The 14,121-nt window shown below is 40.5% G+C and overlaps 1 pseudogene across 1 annotated transcript in view; it reads left to right on the forward strand.

Annotated features, from left to right (window-relative positions):
* Nucleotides 1-9,325, forward strand: part of LOC105516555 — a 31,039-nt pseudogene extending 21,714 nt beyond the window's left edge. Inside the window, exon 6 of the transcript XR_001002505.1 lies at nucleotides 9,119-9,325. The product of XR_001002505.1 is annotated as a transmembrane 9 superfamily member 2-like (transcript). The remainder of the gene's footprint in view (nucleotides 1-9,118) is intronic.
* The last annotated feature ends 4,796 nt before the right edge of the window (nucleotides 9,326-14,121 follow it).

Raw genomic sequence — 14,121 nt, forward strand, 5'->3', positions numbered from 1 at the left:
TAACCTCTGCCTCCCAGGTTCAAGTGATTCTCCTGCCTCAGCCTCCAGAGTAGCTGGAATTACAGGCGCCCACCACCATGCCTGGCTATTTTTTGTATTTTTAGTAGAGGCGGGATTTCACCATGTTGGCCAGGCTAGTCTTGAACTCCTGACCTCAGGTGATCTGCCCTCCTCAGCCTCCCAAAGTGCTTGGATTGGAAGATAGTTAGTGATTTCTTATTTGATTCAGGATTTTTAGATATCAACAAATGAGTTAAAATCTTAAGAAAGTGAATTAAAATAATGTATTTCTATTTTGATGTAATGGACTTAAGATCAAAATAATCAAATAAGATCTAACACTTGGGTTTCCTCGTCTTAAAACCTAAAAGCTGTCTAGTACTGTAATAATGGAAATTGTAGTTAATTATTAACTTTGGGCTGGGTGTGGTGGCTCATGCCTGTAATCCCAGCACTTTGAGAGGCCAAGATGTTCAAGACTGGAGGCCAGGAGTTCAAGACTAGCCTGGCCAGCATGGCAAAACCCTGTCTCTACTAAAAATATAAAAATTAGTTGGGTGTGGTGGCACACACCTGTAGTCCCAGCTACTTGGGAGGCTGAGACAGAGAATCACTTGAACCTGGGAGACAGAGGTTGCAGTGAGCTGAGACTGTGTCACTGCACTGCAGCCTGGGTGACAGAGCGAGACTCTGTCTCAAAAAAAAAAAAAAAAAAATTGGCTGCCATTGCCATTGGGTAGTAAATTAAATATTTTATACAATTATCTATATTTTACGGAAGTAGTTAAAAATGTTTGCATTTAGCTACAGTCTCTTATTCTAGAGCAGTGGTTCTCAACCAGGGCAATTTGCCCACTCCCCCAGGAAACATTTAGCAGTGTATAGAGACATTTTTGATTGTCATAACTGGGAGGATACTAATGACATCTAGTGAATAGACGTCAGGGACACCACCAAATATGCCACAGTGTGCCGAACAGCTTCCACAACAAAGAATTATCTGGCCTAAAACGTCAATAGTGCTGCTGTCAATAAATCCTGGTCTAGAGTGAACTATTTTTGAACCTTACATTTACTTGGGAGTTAATGCTATTTTCAGAATACATTTTTGATCATTTTGAGAGATTATGTTTAGAGTCTGAGACTCTGAACCACCAATCACTGGGTGGTGATTGAAACCAGTGTGTTACAAAGAGCTTTTAAGACCCAGAAGAACTATTAGCCAAATGAAGAGTGCTTTTCTGTTGGCTTTCTCACTGTCTGTGCTTTGAATATATTTTTATTCATTAAAAGAAGCTAATGAAGTTCAGTATATTTTGAGACAGTCTACTGTGTAATATTTTATCACTAAATTAAAGTGAAGATTTCATGTTTTCACACAGAGCAAGATGAAATATAGTACACTGAAGGAAATGTCCAATTATCTTAACACACAAATGTTAGCTATAATGGCCATTTTGTTTTATTATACCTAGTTGTTGCTAGCTCTACCTTATTAAAATCTTCAGTTTTAAAGGCTGAAAGATCAAAAAGAGATAAAAATATATTAATGCTGATTGTTAACCAACAAGTAAGTATTTGTTAAGTGTCTTCTTTGGGCTTGGTAGCATATTAATTGAGAATATGGAAACATTAAGATATAATACTATTTTTATTGAGTTGATTATATGCCAGCTATTTGCACACATTTATCTCACTTAATTTTCAGAATTGCCATGAGCTATAGGTCACCTTATTCCCATTGCATGGATAAGGTAACTGAAGCCCAGAGAAATGGACTTGTTCACGGCCACTCAGCCAGTAAGTGGTAGAGCCATGATTCATTCAAACCCAGGTTGGCCTGACCTCAAAGCTCATTCTTTCAAAGTACAACTCTCTATGTCCTCCTCAAGAAAGAGGCACTTTCTCGAGCTAGAGCCAAACCAACAACTAACGGGTGCCTCCAAAATCTGCTCTGTAGTCCTCTATTTGACCAAGTGGACTGCTCTTAACTGGGGGAACTAAGACTGGTGCATGTAAAGCAATACAATATCACCCTCAGGAATATAGGATGACAATAGAATATCTCTGGTCTTTCCTATGACCCTTCAGCCCTTCTTTAAAAAACATACCCTTTCTGTTTTACTACATGATTCTGGGATACAGGGAGTCAAGGCTAGTGTAACCTCTGGAATAATGCCATTACATCCTCAATTCCAGCTTATTTTGATCTCAGTTTACACTTATGGACCAAAGAAAGCGGTAGGTTCTGTAGGAGAACAGGACACAGTCTTCCCTATTCTCAAGGTTTTCTGTATCCTATTCTTTTACTCAGTGCAAGTAGCTGTAGACTAACTATGGGCCTTGTGGTGGTCAGTATTCTTCGAATTTTGAGTATCATACTAAAAAGTTTCAACAGAAAGTCTCCTCTTAAAGAGGCGTTCTATTCCCTCAGAGGTAATCAGAAGCTGTATTCTCTGGCATTCTTGTGTTGTGCATTTTACATCCTCTGGCATCTCACACCTGGGTTGGTCTCTCTACCTTTTCCTGTCTAACTGCTGCTTGTTTTTTGAGGTCTTTCTGCACAAAGTGGTTTCTGATCACCTCAGCCCATATTGATATCTTTCCTAGAACAGTCAAGGGCACAATAGGCTTTGACTCCTATCTGTGCTATTTATTGGCTGTGTATTGTAAGGCAAGTCACTTCACCTCTTTGAGCCTCCATTTCCCTGTGGAATGGGGGAAATAATAGTACTTGCCTCAGAAAAACACAACTGAATGTCATCACACATGTGAAGCCTGTAACTCAGAGACGGGCATATAATAATTTAGTAAAAGCTAATTATTATTATTATCATCTTCATCATCTTCATGAAATACAAATTTGATTGTCTTATTCTATGGCTTATGTATCTTCACTGGCTCCCAATTGCCCACATGGTCAAATCCAAACTTCTTAACTTGGCATGCAATATCAGGCCCCTTATCTACTCTCGCAGTCTTTTCTTCTATTAAAAAAAAAATTAGGCTGGGCACGGTGGCTCATGCCTGTAATCCCAGCATTTTGGGAGGCCGAGGCGGATCACCTGAGGTCAGGAGTTCGAGACCAGCCTGGCCAACATGGTGAAACCCTGTCTCTACTGAAAAATACAAATATCAGCCGGGTGTGGTGGCAGGCGCCTTAATCCCAGCTACTTGGGAGGCAGAGGCAGGAGAATCGTTTGAACCCAGGAGGCAGAGGTTGCAGTGAGTCAAGATCAAGCCATTGCACTCAAACCTGGGGGACAAGAGCGAGATTTCTCTCAAAAAAAAAAGAAAAAAAAAATTAGAGACAGGATCTCACTCTGTCACCCAGGCTAGAATGCAGTGGTGCTATCATAGCTCACTGCAGCCTCGAACTCCTGGGTTCAGATAATCCTCCCACTGCAGCCTCCCAAGTGCCTAGGAGTAGAGGCATATATGCCCTCTTTAATGCTCCCTTAATTCTCTATCTTACGCTTTTAATGCTCCAATCTCTCTGTCATGGTTCTTACTGTTCCTTAAAACTGCCAGGGCTTTGAGTGTTTTTTTAAGCCTTTATGGGAACTTTATTCCTCTCTGGAATAGCTGTCTCCCATCCTCAAATGTGTTTGAACCCAGTTTTATAGGACTTTTCCCTATGATGCCTTCTCCAAAATCCCACCATTCATTCATTTAGTAAGTACATATTGAATGACAACTGTGTGCCAGGCTCTGCTTTAGGGGCTGGGGTTTTAGTGGTGAGCAAAACTATAAAGGGATAAAAATCCTGATCCTCATGGAGCTTACATTGCTAAGCAGTTAATTTAAATAGTTCAGTTTAACAAATATGCATTGTCCACCTACAATGTGCCCAACACTATGCTAAGCACTGGGGGCATAAGATTAAGGCTTAATCCCTAGCCTCAAGGCTATAGTCTTAAGAGTGAAGACCCCTAAATGGATCATCTCCATGCATGGTGGCACAGAGCCTGATACAGTGAAGCCCAGGGTTTTGTGAAAGCACAGAGGAGAGCACTTAGCTCACTTCGGGAGAGGGAAAGAGGGAAGGAAAGACTTTTCCATAGAAAATGATAGAGATGTGTCTTATGTTTTGAGGGAAGACTTACTCTTAAAAGTGGAAAGTAAAGTTGACAACTGAGCAAGGCATGGCATACAGATGTCTCTAGATAACTTGGGGTTGCTGGAGTTTAAAATTTAAGGTGTAAACTGGCAGGAACAAGGCCTGAAGGAGTAGGTCATGACCTGACTCTGGGGGACCTTGTGTGCCAACACTAAGGAGTTGTAATTATTTATTTTATTATTTAGAGACAGGGTCTCACTCTGTCACCCAGGCTTGAGTGCAGGGATGCCATCATAGCTCACTGTAACCTTGAACTCCTGGGCTCAAGTGATCCTCCCATCTCAGCCTCCAGAGTAGCTAGGACTACAGGCATGTACCACCATGCCCAGCTAATTAATTAATTAATTAATTTATTTTTTGTAGAGACAGGATCTTGCTATGTTGCTCAGGCTGGTCTCAAACTTCTGGCCTCAGTTAATCCTCCCACCTCAGCTTCACAAAGCACTGGGATTATAGGCAGGAGTCATGACACCTGGCCAGGAGTTGGAATTTTTGCCAGATAAAGCTTGGATGTGCATCAAAGTCACTTGTGGCAATTATTTAAAATTAACTAAAACCAACAAATCTGATGTCCAGGGACCATCCAAGAGCCTCTGGGTCAGAACCCCTGTTGATCTGTATTTCTAATGGCTTAACCGGTTCCTAATACACTCCAGAGCTTGAGTACTTTTGCTATGGGGAAGTTTTTTTTTTTTTTTTTTTTTAGACAGAGTCTGGCTCTGTCATCCAGGCTGGAGTGCAGTGGCATGATCTCGGCTCACTGCAACCTCCGCTTCCCGGGCTCAAGTGATTCTCCTGCTTCAGTCTCCCAAGTAGCTGGGATTATAGGCGCCCCCACACCATGCCCAGCCATTTTTTTTTTTTTTTTTTTTGTATTTTTAGTAGAGACAAGATTTCACCATATTGGCCAGACTGGTCTTGAACTCCTGACCTCAGATGATTCACCCGCCTTGGCCTCCCCAAGTGCTAGGATTACAGGCTTGCGCCACCATGCCTGGCCAGGTTTTTAAGGGCATGACAATCAAATTTTGTGGCTTGGAAATATCACAATCACACTGACAGAGTAGAGAATGGATTTGAGAGGAAGACTGGAGGTAGGGAGAGAAGTCAACAAACAGTTGATTAAGTGAGAGATGAAGAGGGAATGGCTTAATATCCCATGGCTGTGGAGATAGACAGAGGGATATGGAGGAGACGGATTCGAAGGCTATTAAGGAGTTGCAATTTGCAGGACTTGGTAACTGACAATATGTGGGTGCAAAAGAGGGAGGAGTTAAGGGTGATTTCCAGGTCTCCGACTTTGACCTCTACATCAATAGTGATGTGTAGCACAGCCACCAACTGAGATTATTTTCTACAAGAACTCCTTTTCTATCCCTCACACTACCTGGCAAGTGCCAGGCCCAGAGAAAGTGCTTAGTGAACACAGAATCAAATGTGGCTAAAGGGAGTTAAGACCCCCAGGACCCTTATTCCCAAGTAAGCTTTCCCTTTATTATTTTGCACAATGGCTGAAATTCCAGCTTTATGGACAATCTTTTTCCTGCACGTCTTATTCACTGCTGCAAGTTCTTGGAATTTAGTCTCCACAGTGGCTGTGGAAAGACTCTTTAGAGACTTTTTTTTGAGATGAGATCTCACTACATTGCCCAGGCTGGCCTCAGCCTCCCTAGTAGCTAGGACTACAGGTCTGCACTACCACATCCCCACCAAAAGATTTGTTTATGTTGAATAGAAAGTAGTAGACTTTCAAAATGTTTTATTTAACTAGTTTCTTTTTCTTTTTTTAGTGTAGTTATATGATCACATTGGGAAACCCTTAGAAGAAACATACATTGGATACCTATCCCAGGATCAGACAGAATCCTTTTCATTATAGAATTGCAATTAGGGAAGGGAAAGGGAAAAATGGGTTTCTCTGCTTTTCTTGGACTGTCTCATTCAAGATCCTGTGGTTGGATTGTCTTTTGGTTATGTATCATTATAAAAGGTTCTGAAGCTTAGAAAGAAGCTAGGGCGGCTGGGCATGGTGGCTCACGCCTGTAATCCCAGCACTTTGGGAGGTCAAGGCAGGTGGATCATGAGGTTGGGAGATCGAGACCATCCTGGACAACATGGTGAAACCCCGTCTCTACTAAAAATACAAAAATTAGCCAGGTGTGGTGGCACGCGTCTGTAGTCCCAGCTACTCAGGAGGCTGAGGTAGGAGAATTACTTGAACCCAGGAGGCAGAGGTTGCAGTGAGCTGAGATCATGCCACTGCACTCCAGCCTGGCGAAAGAGGGAGACTCTGTCAAGCAAGCAAGCAAGCAAGAAAGAAAGAGAAAGAAAGAAAGAAGAGAAAGAAGCTAGGGCATTTTAAATATTGGTTTAGTGCTTTCTCTGACCTGAAACAAAAGTAAGCAAAGATATCAGGGTGATAATTCTCCCCATTTTTGTTTCATCTCCTGTTTTCTACTCTTAAATTGTGATACAAGCAATTCAGCTGTAGAAAAAAATTAATTTCTCCAGATCCTTTAAGTTGCTTTTAACTTGTGAGGTTCAGTGGCCCTTTGGTTCAGTGGAAGATGGAAGGAAGGAAGGAAGGGAGGGAGGGAGGGAGGGAGGGGCAGACTAGCTGAGAGGGGAGCTTTTTGAAATCTTGACTCTCAGGCTGCATCCCAGATCAATTAAATCAGAATCGCTGGGGGTGTCACCCAGGTGGTAGTATTTAAATCTCCCCAGGTAATTTCAACGTGCGGCCAATGTTGAGAATGATCACACTAATCAGATAAACCCCATGTGATCATAAATTTCAAGCCCCAAATCAGAACATTAATAATAGCTATCATTTCTTGAGTGCCTACTCTGACAGGCACTCTAATATAAATTGTCCTTTTTCTCTCAGGAAAAGCCTTAGTTGCGTGAGGGTGTAATTCCTTTTCACATTTGAGAAACAGAGGAGGTACATCACATAGCTAAGTGTCTGCTTGACTCCAAAGTCCAGATTCTGTAGCTCAGCTGACTACCAAAATAGTGTGAGGGTTGGTGGATTTTTGTGTTTTAGGTAGGAGACAATTGTGTATTTTATGTAAAGCATCAAAAAGTTGAGAATTCATAAACATTTCAATGGTTTATGGGGAAAATAGGCAGCAAATCAAAATCAGAGATGTTTTAGATTCTGAGACATGTGTTAGCTATACACCTGCCATCTCCTGAACCTTTGATGTTGGATTCAAAGAAGGAAGCTTAGAGTAAGAATAGGTATTATCATCCCCATTTTCCAGATGAGAAAACTGACGCTTGGCAAGATTGTTACTTGCCCAAGATCAGACATCTAGTAAACCAACAGAGTAGATCTGTGTTACTCTATGCCCATGGTCTTAATCACTATACCATACTGATTCCTGATGAGCATTGAAGAGTAGAAGGAAGTGGTATGATGATATATTGGATGGAAAGTTATCCTAAGTTTGGAATCTGGCAAGGAAAAAGGTACCAACCGCTGCCTAAAACTTTCTGCAATCTTGTTATTGAGTAAGATGTTTTCCTAGATGAATTGTCCTCGGGTGCACCATTAGACTGTAGAATCTGGAATTTTCTTTGATTAAGTCATTGAATCATAATATCATCTGAAAATTGTTTTTAATGATATAAAAATCAATGAAATCATGTATTAAAGAAAAATTTGCTCATAATTATATCATCCTGAAATATAAAGATGCCTTCTTTTATCTATGCTCTGCTCTATCTGGTCCACATATTTATGCTTATATTATGTTCACACTGGTATGATACCCAGGAATCATTTAAGGCCTTTTATCACCTGACACCATATTATAAAGATTGCCTCATGCTGCTATATAGTCTTTACATTGGTCATTTTTGTATTATTTCATTGAGCACTTGGGACATAATTTAGCTAATTGCCTATTTGGGGGGGCATTTGGTTTGTTTCTAATTTTCAATATTATAAATCATAGTATTATGATCACCATTTTGCATGTAATTTTTTTGAATATGGGGCCATTTCTTTAGGATAAATCCTTCCAAATGAGATTTTTTTCTCATTTATTTCTTTATTCATTTGTTTATTGAGACGGGGCTCGCTGTGTTGCCCAGGCTGCATTTGAATTCGTGGGCTCGAGTGATCTCCCGTCACAGCCTCCTCAGCTGGGACCACAGGCACGTGCCAGTGCACCTGACTCCAAGATGGTTTTAGAGTTTAAATAAAGCTTAAGGCCAGGCACAGTGGCTTATGCCTGTAATCCCAGCACTTGAGGAGGCCGAGGCCGGCAGATCACTTAAGGTCAGGAGTTTGAGACCAGCCTGACCAATATGGCAAAACCCCATCTCTACAAAAAATACAAAAATTAGCTGGGCATGGTGGCAGCCTCCTGTAATCTCAGCTACTCAGGAGGCTGAGGCAGGAGAATTGCTTGAACCCTGGAGGTGGAGGTTTCAGTGAGCCGAGATTACACCACTGCACTCCAGCCTGGGCGACAGAGTAAGACTGTCTCCAAAAAAAAGTTTAATAAAGTTTTTAAAGTTGAACGATACAAAACTTTGATTTATAAAACTAATGTATGCTCTGGATATGCAAATACATAAGATTATTACCCCCTTTGTCTATCTGTAGTGATAATGGTTATTTACGTTTTCTAAATTCAAGCAAGTTATAAGAAGATTTTTGTATCAGAAATAGGCTTGGACCTCTTTTATTCTTTTTGAAATGGAGAAGTTAAGCTACTAATTTTGTTTTCTTGCTTTGGTTGGAGACCTGCAGAATTCAATCAGATGGATTCTCACACCTGTTTGCAGGTGACTGCCTCTGGCCCTGTTGCTCATCCTGTTTGCTCAGCAAGAGAGCCTGTTGGTTTTTACTTGATAAATGTACAAATCTTGAGAGTTGGAGAATCAGTAGCCCACCTCAAAACTGACATGCTTTGTGTTTTTGAGAAAGCTACCTTCATTTGCTATGAAGTCTGGCTAACAAAGATCTTTTTCATTTTGTTTCAGGGACAGTTGGATTTTTTTCCTGTTTCTGGTTAATTGCTAAAATCTACAGTGTGCTGAAGGTGGAGTAAAGTATTTCCCCAAAGGGTTCCAAGCACATCTCCCTTGCCCTTGAATATCTGTATATCTATATGAACATCAATTGAGATATATATGTGTGTGTTTCTAATTACATAATTTTAAGCATATATATGTAAATATAAAATCTCATTGTTTGGCCTCAGTTTGTATGACACAAAATACTGATTGTATGGAAGAAAAGAGGTTGGGAAACAGATTTATTCTACATCATATTTTCCTGAAAAGCTACAATAAAAAGATTTAAATTAAAGCAATTAGAGCAAGGGAGGCATATTTCTTTAAAAAAAATTAAAGTTGAGTACCACACAGGTTTTTCAGATGAAGTTTTCTTTCTTTTCCTTTTTCTCCTTCATATTGTTCAGAGCATCTAATTCCATCAGAACTATTGTCAAACAAATTTTATGTAAAATGTGTATTTTTCTAATGGGAGTTGATTATACAAACTGTATTACACCTTTGTATCTGAGTGATCATTTAAAAATGCATATTGCCTTAGCACATAGAGTTTATGAAATGCCAGATAATGCTCTTATTCCTCAGTGAAATCTACACATTTCTAGTTGTTAGTTGTCTATTTCTATTTGCCGTTCCTTGGGGGGCTGAGAATGTTCAAGTTTGACTTAGCTGTGTTTAAATAATAAATCTTTGGAGTCAATTTTCTTGGGTTTATTTGCTTTGCCTAAACAATAGTCAGATATCGCATCTCCTAAAATGCTGGGAATTTGTATTGCAAATATTCTTCTAGCTTGTAGTTTTGGGGGAGCAGCCATGAAAATCACACATTTTCTACATCAAATTGTATTGATAAATATGGGTCTCATTTAGGAAAATGTTTGAAAAATGTCTACATATACCCTTCAATTAAAGGTTATTCTCAAAGCCATCCTTAAGCTGAGGAGTACTTGTTTGTCTGTGCAGAGATCAAAGAGTTTATGTTGCCCCTGGATGGGAGATTGGAATGAGGAGGGACAGGGTCAGAGAGTTGCATTCTGAAAGAGAGTGAAACGAGGAGAAGGAGTTTACTAGTTACCTCATGGAAGAAGAAAATAATTCACTAGCCAGTAATGTGTCTGTATTGGAAGGGTCAGGGCTATGATTGGTGGCAAATGGGCCTGGGGCCTAGAGCAGCCTGGTGGGGCAGGGAATGGCTACAGAAGACTACAGAAGGTTTCTTGACAGTGGAATTTTCACCTCCTCTAAACCCTCTCCTATTCAGTCTCATAACCTAGGGCTGAGCCCTTAGCCCTGCTTGACAGGAGAAACTGCTGTTATGAGGCCCATTGGAACCAATTCTATTCTCCTCTAAATACTCTGAACTAAGTAGTGGTATACTGAGCTTCAGGGACCTCTTTTCCCGCCAGCTTGGCTGCTTAATTGTTTTATCTGAGTTCCCAAGCCCACTTATTTGAATTGATGGTAGTAGTTTGCTAGAAAGGCACATTTATTTCTGCAGCAGGAAAATGGTGATTGCCTAGATGGCGTTCACAGAGTAAAGTGAAGGGAGTCACCTGCAGGTCTCATGGCAACCATCTTTGAACATCTCAAAATAGTAAGTCAGCATTTAGCTTGATTTTGGAGTGAAAAATGGAGAAGAACACTTTACTTGGATTGCAATGGGGCTGAATAGCTCCCTGAGCCTCCCAGTGTGGGCTCACCAATACCACTTTGGAGGCAGGAGGCATGCAGTTCCTTGCTCTGCTACCAATGAGAGTATCAGAAGAGGTGCTGCTAGTAGGTCAAGCACTTCAACTCAATAGGAACTAGGGGCTCTTAGATTTTAGACATATTTGCCTATCTCACCTGTGTACAGTAGTTTCACATGTAATGGTTGCAATAGAGGTATAACCATTTTCTGAAAGGAGGGCTTGAGGGAACATGCTCTTGCCCTCCTGTTTCATAAACCCTGGTGAGTTGGGGCTGAACCAAGGTGTGTGTGGGAACTAGGCCAGGCTGGGCTGAGTTGTGTGGAGGGAAGTGGCCTGGGCCAGAGTGGTAGGACAGCAGGGGCTGGAGCCCAGTGGCGGTGACCTGGGTGCTAGGCAGTACTGTTTCCTAAAGACAAAGGTTACTCACTGTCCTTCCCCGATCCATGGCCCCTAGACTTCATTGTCTTCAGAATAAAGTTGGGCATTTGAGAGTCCCACAAACCATCGGGCCCCCAGATTTTCTCTCTGCCCACCCCCTCCCTCCTTTTGAAATCCTTTCCATTCATAGAAGACCAGGCTTATGCTCTTCCAGCAAGCCCTTCCTGCTAAACCCCCTCCATCCCTTGCATATTCCTTATATTAGAATACTGGAATATGAAATATTAGAGCCCATATATTTAATTCTACTTTGTAATGCAGTTAGTTGTTCATCCCCTGTCTCCTCCATTCAAGCAAAAGAGAAGGGATGGAGACCAAGGTATGTGTCTCCCTCACTGTTTCCTCAAGGATCTTGGCATAAAAACCAGATACACACATAAAATTTGACTTTATTTAGAATATTTAAGAGGAATATACCAAGGATAGAATAACAGCACCTATTTAAGAAACACAAACATCACTTAATAATACTTAGTTAAATCACAAACATCAATTTCTCCACATTTCCCAAGCAGGAGTCCGTTATTCTTTTCCAGCAAAAGCAAAAAAAAAAAAGGCATTGTAACCATTTTAGAAAGGATCCAATTAAAGTCAACCAATATGTGAAACCTTGGCCTTGGGCAGAGTCTCTGGGACTACTGGCCCATGTAACAGTGTTGATTTATGAATTTGATTGGGGTGTGAGTGGGGTTCTCTTCTTGCTGAGGGGAGGAGGATAAAGCCTACCCCTTTTGTGCACCTGAAGATAAGTCGTGCCAATGGGAACTTGGCCCCAGGACTGTAGTTTGACAATCCTTCGAAAAGGCACTTTTCAATTACAAATTCTTTTTTTTTTTTAAAGAAAAATGAAACTTTTAAATTCAAACGTTAAAATATTAAAGAGAACTGTTTATTGATTAAATACATTTTTCCGTTTTCAGTTTCAAAGCAGTACACAAAATTTGGTATTAAAGGCAGTTTTAGAAACAATTTAATGAGGGTATATATAGTTTTTTTAGTTGTAATATTTATTCTGAAAATACAGCAAAATCATCTTATAGTTTTCCTTTCTTGTCTGACACAAATTCCATTGATATAGTACTGTAACTATCAAACACCATAGCTGTGACCCCATAGAGGAGTCCCACTACCTCTCTATCTAGCCATCCATGCCGTCTCTATCTTGTCTCTCAGACAATCAACCAAAGGGGGAAAAACAGAGCAGCCTTTTTCTGGGTTTTGTTACTGCTTTAGGAGGGCATGGATGGTCACATTATGGATCTGCCAAGCACGAAACCTGTCAGTTCACGGTCAGGTGTTGGTTGGGTCTTCAGAGTGCAGTATTCTTTTCGTCCTGCTGACTGGACTCTACTTGCTTATCGTGGAGTCCTTCCTTTTTAATGGAGAAGGATGGTCTTCTTTGAGTTTGCATTCTATATATTCAGTGAATAGAAAACAGGCATACCAGTGCCAAGTGTGTTGTGAAAAACTGTTAGCAAGGACTTCAGCCAAGATGATTAGTTCACACTAATGACCAATTGTACCAGAATAAGTTCTCACCTGCCATATATCATATTAGGGATTTAAGGAATGAAAGGCACCACTTCCTGCCACCCCACCTTGGCGCCATTTTGCATATCCTGTAGTATACACTTTAAAAATAAATTTAAAAAACAAGTGTACTATGTTCTACATCAGAAACTGACCAAAGTGTAGGTCACACATAGAATTTGGCATGCATTTTATTAACTAACTTTACATGTACATACTACCTTTGAGGACGACACTATCTACAAACACATACAATCTAATATCTAGCACCGTATCTCCAAGAACACTTACATTTTATATACAGTTATAGTTTACATTTAGGAGAATTACTATAAAAAATACTACATCACTAAAACAAGACGAAAATACCAAACTTTTAACATCAAAGTTGTAGCACAGATGAAGAGGGGGGAAAATCCACCTTATGTTTGAAACATCAAACTAAAACCAACCTTGTTTTTCTCTACATTTTAGAACAAGACAGATAGAGTAATTATTCCTCAGACACAGTAAACCTCCTGCTGAGTGTCTAAGTCACTGTGGTTTTCCCTTGGTGTGTGTACTCTGAGATATGGAGGCTTTGGGAGGCAATGATGGAAACACTTGACACCTATTAGCAACCTTCATTTACCTTGAGGATTCTTATTCTATTTACCAAAGAGCAGTGAACTTGTCAGTGACCTGGCAATCTGTGGCCAGGTTCAGTGGATTTTAGCTTTCCTGTTTCTTCCTCTTTCAGTGGATTTTAGCTTCCCTGTTTCTTCCTCTAGCCAGTTTTGTTGCTTATGGCAAAAGACAGCTATAAGCAAGCTGGGCATTTGCCGTAGAGGAAGAGATCATGGCTAAGTAATTGGAAAGAATTTATGACAAGGATTTCTCTTCTTTTTGGATTTTAGACTATCACATTTGCTGTTTCCAGCTCATTGCTTCTGTCTCCTCATGCCTTAGTTTAGAGGGGCTTTGAGGGCCGAGATCACTAGTCCAGCCCACGGAAAGTAAGAGAAAGAGATAAGGAGGGAGAGGATTAAAAGCCATTGACTGGCCAGATTTTCTCTCCTTATCTTGGCCACTGGCTAACAGCCAACTGTTCTTGTAATCTTTTGTCTGCTCTAGAAGGAAACGGCATTTTGCTTAGAGAAACCTCTCCTGACAGCATGAGGTCTGCTTCAAAGAGGAATACAACAGAAGAGACATTATGAGGGGAAAACACGTTATTGTATTTTTCTTCTCAAAATATTGGGCAGGGTGGTTATGAGAGAAAAATACAGTCCAGTAGTTTAAATTGTTACTCTTTTTTTTATCCCAACAACT

The sequence above is a fragment of the Colobus angolensis genome, unplaced genomic scaffold (assembly GCF_000951035.1).
Source record: "Colobus angolensis palliatus isolate OR3802 unplaced genomic scaffold, Cang.pa_1.0 Scaffold283, whole genome shotgun sequence".
Lineage (NCBI taxonomy): Eukaryota > Metazoa > Chordata > Mammalia > Primates > Cercopithecidae > Colobus > Colobus angolensis.